General features: G+C 37.2%; 1 protein-coding gene across 1 annotated transcript in view; it reads left to right on the top strand.

The window, feature by feature from the left end:
* The first annotated feature begins 203 nt into the window (after positions 1-203).
* Positions 204-9,938, top strand: part of VDR (vitamin D receptor) — an 86,391-nt gene continuing 76,656 nt past the window's right edge. The window contains exons 1-2 of the mRNA XM_034412189.3: positions 204-316; positions 9,005-9,085. The gene's annotated coding sequence lies outside the window, so the exon portion shown is untranslated. The remainder of the gene's footprint in view (positions 317-9,004; positions 9,086-9,938) is intronic.

Below are 9,938 nucleotides of genomic sequence, written 5' to 3'. Positions count from 1 at the left end.
TTCCTTTACCCCGCCTTTCACGCGTCACCTTGCCCATTGACGTGCAGGCGGGGAACGGGCGGAGCGCCACGAGCCGTCCCTGAGGAGCGAGGGAAGAGAGCCATGAGGAGGCGGGGTTAGAACCAGGTACCGCTAAAATCTATTGGTGGGGCAGAGAGGAGTGCCGGCCCCTTATTGGGCGCGTTGAGGGAAATTAGCAGAAGAGGCGGCGGCGGGGCGGAGTCGAGCAGACGGTGGTTTCCAGTTAATAGGCGGGTTACGGGATGGGGTGGCGGGAGGTGACGGTTGGTTCGGAGAACCGGGACGGGGAACTCAGGTACTGGGCTAAGTGAGTGGGTGCTCCGTTGTCTCGCGGGGCAGAGCGCTTGGCGTGAGGTGGAGTGTGTGTGTGCGTGCGTGCGTGCGTGCGAAGGGAGAGCCCGCGAGCTTCGCGATTTTGTGAACGCGTGACGGTACGGGGATGGCGGTTATATAGGGAGGCTGGCTTTTCACGGGACTGAGTTATGATTCCTATCCTGAAGTGATGGAAGTAGAATGCAAGGGGAAAAAAAAAAAAAGGTCGCGCATGTGGTTGGGGAAAGGAAACGTGTGAATCTTCCTCCCGCACCCTCCCTTACAAGAAAAGAGGGTGTCTGAAATGGAACTTGGAGAAAGGGAGAAAAAAAAAAAAAGAAATGAGAAATAAAAGATGTGAGGCTGTTTAAGGCTTTTTTTTTTTAAATCTTTTCTAGGCCCTGCTCCATTATCACTACCATATGTTTCCCTCCCCCCACCCCTCGCTAAACAATGTAATATTACAGTTAACTTGGTGTGAATGACTTTTTCATTAAGTTGAAGTTGCTTTCTAAGGAAAACAATTGGTTAAAAAAAAGGGCGGGGGGGAGAAAGGACGACAGGAGGGGATTTTTTTATGTTTTCCCATCTAAGGTGACTTAGCTTCCTCTGGTCCCTGAAAGGGGTTTTTCCTCATTCTTGTCTACCTTAACCAATGCCGAAAAAAAGAAAAGGTCATCAGAAGAGGGAATTATAATTTTAGAACAGGAAGTTAATGTTCCCTAAGTGGAACTATATGGTAGTGACATAAAGTTCATTGTGTTTGTATGTGACTTACACAAAAAAGGGCAAGTAGGAGGTGAGGAGTTACTCTTCAACTGAAGGCCATTGAGGATCCATAAGCATTGTTAAAACATATTTATGAAACTGAAGTTTTTAGATTCCAGGTTCTAGTTTTCACCATTTACTGTGTACAGTTAGATGTTTCGTGGACAATAATATTGCTTTGGCCTGTTACAGTTGGTGGGGTCATGGTATCTTTCTCAAAAGTTATGACATTATATATGGATCAGAAATAAGGCTGTTTCTCACGAGTCATTTGTATGCCTTCTCCCTGTTTGCTGAGGTGGATTCTTTGTCCATCCTAGACTTGGATGATCTTTTTATTTCTTTGTTTATGACCTGCCTTTATTATTTTTTACAAATAACTGAAGGTGGCAAACATATCCAAATGCACCTTCCTCCTCCTATTTTCCCCACAACAACCCTGTGAAGTTGAGCTGAGAGAGAGTGATTGGCCCAAAGTCACCCAACCGGTTTTTATGGCTATAGTGATATATTTATTACCCAATTGTCAATGTCTGTCCTACCTCTGTTGTTTCTCTTCCCAGCCACTATAGTCACTTGATTTCCTTCTAAGGTAATGGGTAACAAAGCCTAAATAAATTTTATATACCTTATGGATGACTTTGGATAGTGCTGAACATGAAAAAAAAAACTTTTTTGACCCTTATACACATAAGGATAATCTAAGCCTATATCTGAACAGGGCTAAGATGAAGGTAATGTTATGATCAGAGAGCTAGTATGGTGTGGGCGTCAAGGCACCAGGCTAGAAACTTGGAGATTGTAAATTCTAATCCTGCTTTAGACCTGGAAGCCAACTGGGTGATCTTGGATCAGTTACTCTCTCAGCCCTAGGAAGCAGGCAAGGGCGTTCTGAAAAATGTTGCCAAGAAAACTGCAAGGATTTGTCCAAGCAGTCAACAGAAGTCAAAAACCAACTCAAAGGTACCCTCACCCAAAAAAGTTGTGATGGCATGGAAGAAAAAAAAGCATCTGCGTTGTGCTTAACGTGGAAGAAGAAAAAGGCTTATGTCACAATGCAGAAGAATGAGGACAGTCTTTATAGCAGCAACTCGGAGTTAGCCCATGGATGCCAGAACATGCTGTAAAGGACACCAAAGGAAATGGCCTGAGAATAACATGTGACATTTTGTGTGATTGCCACCACCTTGCTAGAGTTAATTGCTGGTGCTTGTCCTGATCCCTCCCCAAAATATGCTTGGATAATTTCTAAATATCCCCAGTGTTATATCAATTCAGAGTATTGTGAGGAATTTAGACAGTTCCTAGTCACAGACATAGTTGATTGCTGCCACCAGCAGATAAGCCTGATGGGTCAAAAAGGAGAAATGTCCTTTTGACGTATGAGAGGCCAGGAATCTGGCTTTTATCATGTGTACTGATCCTATCCTGCTGTACACCCTAATGCATCTTAAAGTGTAAACAAGACACCTAGACTGAATCCCCCCTCCTTCAAAAAACAGTCTGCCAGCTTAAAGAACCAGAATTGAATTAAAAGTAGAGATGATAATTAATTATCCTGCCTTTATTGTTTTCTTCAGTCTTTTGAAAATGGCTGGCTGGCTGCCTCTTTCTAAAGAATCAAAAATTAAGATGTCATTTACTGCTTTTTAGAAAACAACTGCAAAGAAAAGTAACTTGAATTATTGTTTATTTAGTTCAAGATACATTTTAAATGTTATCGAAGTATAAAATATGGAATGGTGCATACTGTGGTTCTATTACTACATCTCTGCCCTAAAAGTATTGTGATAGAGGCAGCCTATGTTACAATCTCGTGAATGTGTTGGTGCTCTTTTTACTGGAAATATTGAACTAGAAGCAGGATGGCCAGTAATTTGGATTTCTACCCCCAGCAGAAGGTTAGACTTGATGGGTGACATGGTCTACATTCCAACTCTGTGGTCCTAGAATCTTATGGGGGGGGGGGAATTACAAGATTTGAGCAATACATAATTTTTAAAAGCGGTGTAAATGATTTTAAATGAGATTAAAAAGTACCTTATCCTGAATCCTAGACTTGTGAAGTTTTTTGTAATTGCTCTTTTTCCTTTCTTTTCCTGCTCCTTTAAATAAATTCAGAGTACAATATACCATGGAACTACATCCTCAGGCTAGATTGGGAGCAATTTGTTGACTCAGGATCATTTAGCTCTGTAAACTTTATAGCTGAAGGTAAAATTCAAGTCTAGATTTTTCCAATTTAGATTCATTTTATATTGCATCATATATTTCAGAGTAGAACTTTGATTAATCTTGTTTCAGATTAAACAATGGGTTTGAAGTGCTGGTATAATTGACATCGCACACAATGTGAACAGCATTTCATTAATATTTCTTACCTGGCTTTTCCCCTAGTCATTCCTTATTTCATTCAGTTCTCTTCCGGTTTATTCTCCTGGTTTATTAATTATAATAAACTATCACTCTTCATGATAATTAGGATTGATCCTGTGGTTGTATATCACCTTAATATGCACGGTATGGAAGAACTACACTAAAACTCCATCTCTTGCTTCAACAAGTGGAGTCTCTTGATGCAAGTTTGCAAAAGAATCTGAAGTTTTTCTTTTAACCATTCTCATACTAGTACAGTCCCCCCCCCATCTTTTTGCCAACTAACAATACTGCAAAGGCTGCAGGCATTTAGAAAGTGAGAGGCACTATAAAGCTTTCCTAAATGCTATATTTCCTCATATGTTTTCTCTCCAGATATTTTTTTGCTTGAAGCAAACCTGGTTTGTGCTCTGAACCTGGTTAATGGGAGGGGGGGATTTAGCTATTTCCCTTCCCCTCACTTATTCCTCTAATTAATACCTCAGTTGTAGAGGTCTTAGTGCTCCCTGAACTTGGTTGTTTGCTTGCAAATATGTTTTCATCATTTGTTCATACTTTTTTGTTGTGGCTATCTAATAAAAATTCTGAAAACTAGTTAAATCTAGTGAAAGTCAAATTATCACTTTCCTATTAATTTCTTGGTTGACCTTAGATCTTTTCCAGTTCTGCTCGTATTTAATATTTCCCCACAGAGTACTCATGTGGATAAACAAACTTAAGTATTTTACACATTACTTTTTGTATGTCATTCTCTGTGTTGGAAATGATAATTAGATCTTTAAAAAATCAACAGGTGGTATTAATTTATTGGTCAAATTTTAATAAAACTTTTATGCATATGCCAAGATGTGTTCATACACAACATTTCTCTTTTTCCAAGAAGGGCCTCTCCCTTGCATATTATCATTTACTTTTGTAATTCTCTCTTTCCTTGCACTTCCAAGGAAAGGTTGGCAGATGCTCCATATAGAAGAAGATAAAAAGCCACCCATATTTTAGTCAAATGCTTTGGATCTAGATTCTTTTTTTTTTCTTAAACAAAAAATGTACTTTGCTCTACTTGTTAAAAGTCTCAGCAGGAAGGCCAAAGCCCAGCTACTTTCTGTTCAAGAATAGCACCGTGCCTAGTTTTAATTGGCCAGCCACTTTGTTAAATAAAAAACAAATATTGCTGAGAACAAATGAAACGCTTAATGAATGCTTCAACACTGAGCAGAAGTAAGACAAGAGTGTGATAGCATGTGTTGTCATGTAATCATGGATAAATGCATAAGGAATGCTTGTGATGTTGGAAGTGTGGTGCTTGGAAATGTATTTGTGTATAAATGTAGGTGATACAGAATAATTTGAAAGTGAATATTGAATAAAGTATATAATGCAATTAGTATGGATGTGAAACTGAATATATCAAAAGATCAAGGTAGCTCTAGCACTTAGACATATATTCCACTTCACAGTGCTTTACAGCCCTCTCTAAGCGGATTACAGAGTCAGCACATTGCCCCCAACAATCTGGTCCTCATTTTACCAACCTCGGAAGGATGGAAGGCTGAGTCAACCTTGAGCCGGTCAGGATTAACGGAATTGAACTCCTGGCAGTGCAATGCAGAATTAGCCTGCAATACTGCATTCTAACCACTGCGCCACCACAGCTCTTGGGTTTGACTGGTGAAAAGTATTGCAAGGTATATCAAATTGAAAAGAAAAAAAGTAAAACATGAACATTTTTGCAGGGAAGCAAAAATGGTTGAAGGAAGATTGTCTTTCTGGCCACTTTATTATATGAGAATTAAACTTGTCGAAGAAAGATAAAATCAAGTTGAATGAAGTAGAAATGAGCCAAAGAAGGGATGGATTAATCAGTGTTGAATAAATTAGATTGAATACAAAAGTGATGATCAGTACATAAGAACTACCGGTACATTAAGATGGTTTGGTCAAATCATAAAATGAATATATGGAAGAGTGAGAGGAAGGCAAAGATGAGAACTCAATATTAGTTAATGAGATCCCCCAGAAGAGAGAGGCAAGAAGTTTAAAGAACAAATGGCAGTCTGCCAAGTAAGCAGCATATGGATGCAGTGGAAAGAAAGATGGTTTCCTAGAATAGAAAGATATGGAGCAGTCTAGTGAGTGGTGCTGGTATAAACCAGATTGACTCAGATTTCATTTTTCTTTATTTCCTTCCTTTAATAATTTTGCTTATTATTTCTTACTGAGGCATTGCACCATATTACTTATGATGAAAAGGAATAGCATGATGGGTAAGTGGTGTAAGTATGTATATAGCTACTATGGAGATAATAACCTAGCTAACTACAATGTTGCAATATGCACAATTCATTTTTACTTTTGTTCTGTAGGTCAAGTAATACCACATGAGTTCTTTAAAGGGATTTGAGTCTATTTGTTTTTGGCTTTGGGTCCATTTGGTGTGTGTGTATGTATGTATATATCTCTCTCTCCCCTCTCTTCATCTCTCCATGGTCACATGATCAAAATTTGGTTGCTTGACAACTGACAGTTGCACTGTCCTGGAATATAAATGTGATCACCATTTGTAATCTTCCCAGCTGGCTTCTGACAAAGTCAATGTGGGAAGCCAGATTTGTTTAATGACCTCATGATTCACTTAACAACTCAGTCAAAAGAGGTCATGAAATGGGGCAAAACTCACTTAACTGCCCACAGAAATGTTGGGCTCAATTGTGGTCATAACTCAAGGAGTACTTGTATTCTGTCAAAATCTGATAATTTATTTAAGTTTTGTAGAAATGATATTTTAGACAGAGTTGTTTTAAGACTTGCCTTGTGTGTCATGCTGTCCTCCCACACTAAATATTGGGTAGTGACTCATCTTCCTTTAAAGGATAAGTTGTTATAGCATTAATTTGTTTTATTTCTGAAAGATACTTCTCCAAGTTCAATTTTTTTTTTTGGGAGACTCTTCAAACTTCTGGGAAGTTACTGCCCACAGAGCACATGGGATCATCATTAAATTTTAACATGTATATACTTAGTCTCTGGATTTGAACTTCAGAGAAATAAAAATCACCGTCCCATTGCTAGACTTGTAAAAAATTATTTTGGCACTTTGGAATTTTCTACTTTTTCTAAATCTGTATAGATCATAATCAGCATGTGATACAGCATTTAACTTTGTCGATCTAGAATTTTTTTGTTTTCTAGTTTTGCCTATCTCTGATTCTGTCTAAATTCTTCATCCGTTTACTCAATACAGTCTATAATTTGTTCCAGTTCTGAATCATATTTCACCAGCAATTTAGAATAAGGCCAGAAAGCATTCCAAATTTTGTTTTTTAAAGTTTTAAAAGTTTTAAAATTCAGCCAAATTTGTGAGACTTTGCCCTTGTTTTTGTAATTCCTTTGAAACAATAGTACTTATTTGAACTTATTGGAACCCATCCAATTGCAAAAAGAGTTTTAAAGAATTTTCACTTTTGTCTTATTGACAATTAAATCTTTCTGTCTCTGTAATTTATTATATTTGTAGTTAGTCTATGAAATACATGTGTATAATTTAGGCACCTACTTATTTGCTTTATTGAGAAAAACATTTTAATTATTAGCATTTTCCCATTTTATGAGCACTTTTTGTAGTCTCAGTTCATTAGGTCAGGAACTTTCTGCACTTTTAGGAATGGAAAAAGGAATTGTTTGTTTGGATTCTAAGGAATATAAATGGCAAGATAAGCCAGAACAAAAGTCCAACCTGATAAGACAGGGCAAAGGCTGCTAAAGGTGTTAAATTTACTTTGATACATAGTTTTCTGAAATGGCTTTTTGACATGTACTGTGATTTGAAATATAAATTTAGTTTGTAAATTAAGCATCTCGAAAGTTTTGGGATCAGTTTTGGACGAATACTCTACAATGCCAAATATTCTACAATGCCAATTACAATGACATTGGGAACCTAATAGATAGGGAGACAAATAGCAAGGAGCGACTTAGGTTGTGCCATATTAACTGTAAGCAAAACAAACAAACCCATATTTATTTATTTATTTATTTATTTCAATTTGTATACCGCCCTTCTCCTAGTGGACTCAGGGCGGTGAACAGCCAGAACTAAAACACATGCAGATACAAAATTTAAAATTGTTAAAAGAATTATATAACTGGCCCAATTTAAAACAGTTCAATTTAAAACCCCATGACAATTTAAAACTAAATGATGGCAATTATGTCTTATCCTAAGTTACTTAATTGAGTCTGGTGACTTGGGGAATTGATATTTTTTAAAAATCAATCTGTAAACGAAGGAATTCATTTTCTATTCTAATTATATTGTTTCTTTAAAAAAATTCTGAACCTTTCCCATCTCTATAAACTGAGATTTTTGTCTAAATATCTCACTATCAGCTACTTTCTGCCAGTCCTTATCAATTTTAAAATTTAGTTAAAAATAGTCTTGTAAGAATAAAGGAATTTGAAAAAAAAATCAAGAAGAGGCTTTCTACAACTGTAACTGTAACAGCTGTAACTTTTAATGTTATACAGTATTTATTTTATTTATTAAATGTATAGTTCACTATCTTGGGTCAGTGGGCATGTCTTAAGTTGCTTGTAAATGTATGTATGCCTACATAATGGTGTGCTTGAGAAGATACACTTCTAGACTGCAAGGTTTTGACTGAAGAACAATGTTTAGATGTTACAAAAACTGGATGAGTAAAACTGGTAATTGATTTGGAACTGAAATTTTAAATACAAGGTATTTAATATGTGTGCCTGTTGAGGACTGTCACATTTTAAAAATCCAAGGAAATGAAGCTTTCTGTGCGCTTTCATAAAGACACTAAGCATACAGAGTTTAATGTACTGATTTCTTTCGACTACATAATTCATGTATGTAATTGATGGCAATTTTATTTACATATGGATAGTCCTTGACTTATGACTGGTTGTTTAATGACCATTTGACGTTACGATGGGCTTTAAAAAAGCTACTTACAGTATAACCTGTCTCTAAAGTTACAACCCTGCACCATCACCATCTCTGTGACCAGATGATTGTATTTTGGGCGTTTGGCAACTGACTTGCATTGACACCCGGTTGCACATCCCAAGGTCACATGACCACAATAGGCAACTTTGAAAATGGCACTAGAAAATGGCAAAAAACATTGATATGCTAGAATCAGTTAACAAACACATTGTTCAATTAAAAATCACATGATTTGCTTAACGACCATGGTGTCTTGATTTACAACCATAAAAAAAAACAGTCATAAAATCAGGTCCAGTCATGTGCTTCCTTGATTTACAACTGCAGTGATTTACAACCAAAATTCTACGCTCCATTGTGACCATAAATCAAGAACTACCTGTAGAGTATATAAGTAAAACATGTAAGAGATACATTTTGTATTGGACAGCTCCTATCCCTGTTCTTATTTTTCTTAATTGAGTATTACTTGCTCACCTGAACTTTCTGTTCCAGCTTAATATTGTCTGAAAACTCTGGTGAAATACATGTCTGATTTATATTTTGTGGTTTCAGAATTTGCCTCCTTGGATAACACTAGATTAGATTGGCACGAGCCTTACTACATCTCTTCTTCAAAGCTGCAAAATAACATTGGTAAGAACATCAATATTTAATTATGATTTATATTGTTATTTTGGTTAACTTTTAAATGATCTCTATATTTTTTTGGCATACCTGTAAAAAATAGAGCAACTAATTTACTTATGTTCTGCTTTGGTATTTTCTGTATAATTCTCTAAATTCTCCAGCCGCATACATACATGAAGGCGTGCGTGAGGGTGTGCTTGTATAATTTGGCTCTGACTTTTGGGTACAGATGGATCTGAATGAAAAGAAGGATCTGTGTTTTTTGGCTAATATATGTTTTATTTAGAGATGTATTATATTTATTAGACAGCTGATTTGCTATTTTATTTTATTCTATAGTTTTATTTCTTTAAAATATTTATACTCTTTCAGGAGTGATCTTTGGAGCAACTTACATCTAAAATTAAACAATAATTTTCCTTTTTTTAAAAAAGTAGAGTTCCCAGTTATCTGTTTTTTCTCACATAAAAAGTTTCTGAGCCATCTCATCATTTGTATCCTCTGTTGTCTTCTCTTTTTCTACTTGTTCTTCTTTTTCAAATGTGACCAGAACGGTATATAGCCGTGATGGTGAACCTATGGCACGCATGCCACAGGTGGCACACATAGCCATATCAGTGGCCACGCGAGCTCAGCTCTAACGCACATGCATGTGCCAGCCAGCTGATTTTTGGGCCTTCTGGGCCCACCAGAAGTAGGGAAACAGGCTGTTTCCTGCCTCCGGAGGACCCCGGGGGGGTGGTAGGAACGGCCCATTTTTCTCTCTTCCCAGCCTTCAAAGCCTTTCTAGGAGTCTGGGGAGGGCGAAAACAACCTTCTCCACCCCCCCGAAGGCCCTCTGGAGGCCACAAATGGCCTG

Source organism: Pantherophis guttatus, chromosome 2 (genome assembly GCF_059756535.1).
Source record: "Pantherophis guttatus breed Tessera chromosome 2, ASM5975653v1, whole genome shotgun sequence".
In the NCBI taxonomy this organism is placed as follows: Eukaryota; Metazoa; Chordata; class Lepidosauria; order Squamata; family Colubridae; genus Pantherophis; species Pantherophis guttatus.
Note: the sequence above shows the minus strand (reverse complement) of the source record. Positions and strands in the feature narration are given on the sequence as shown.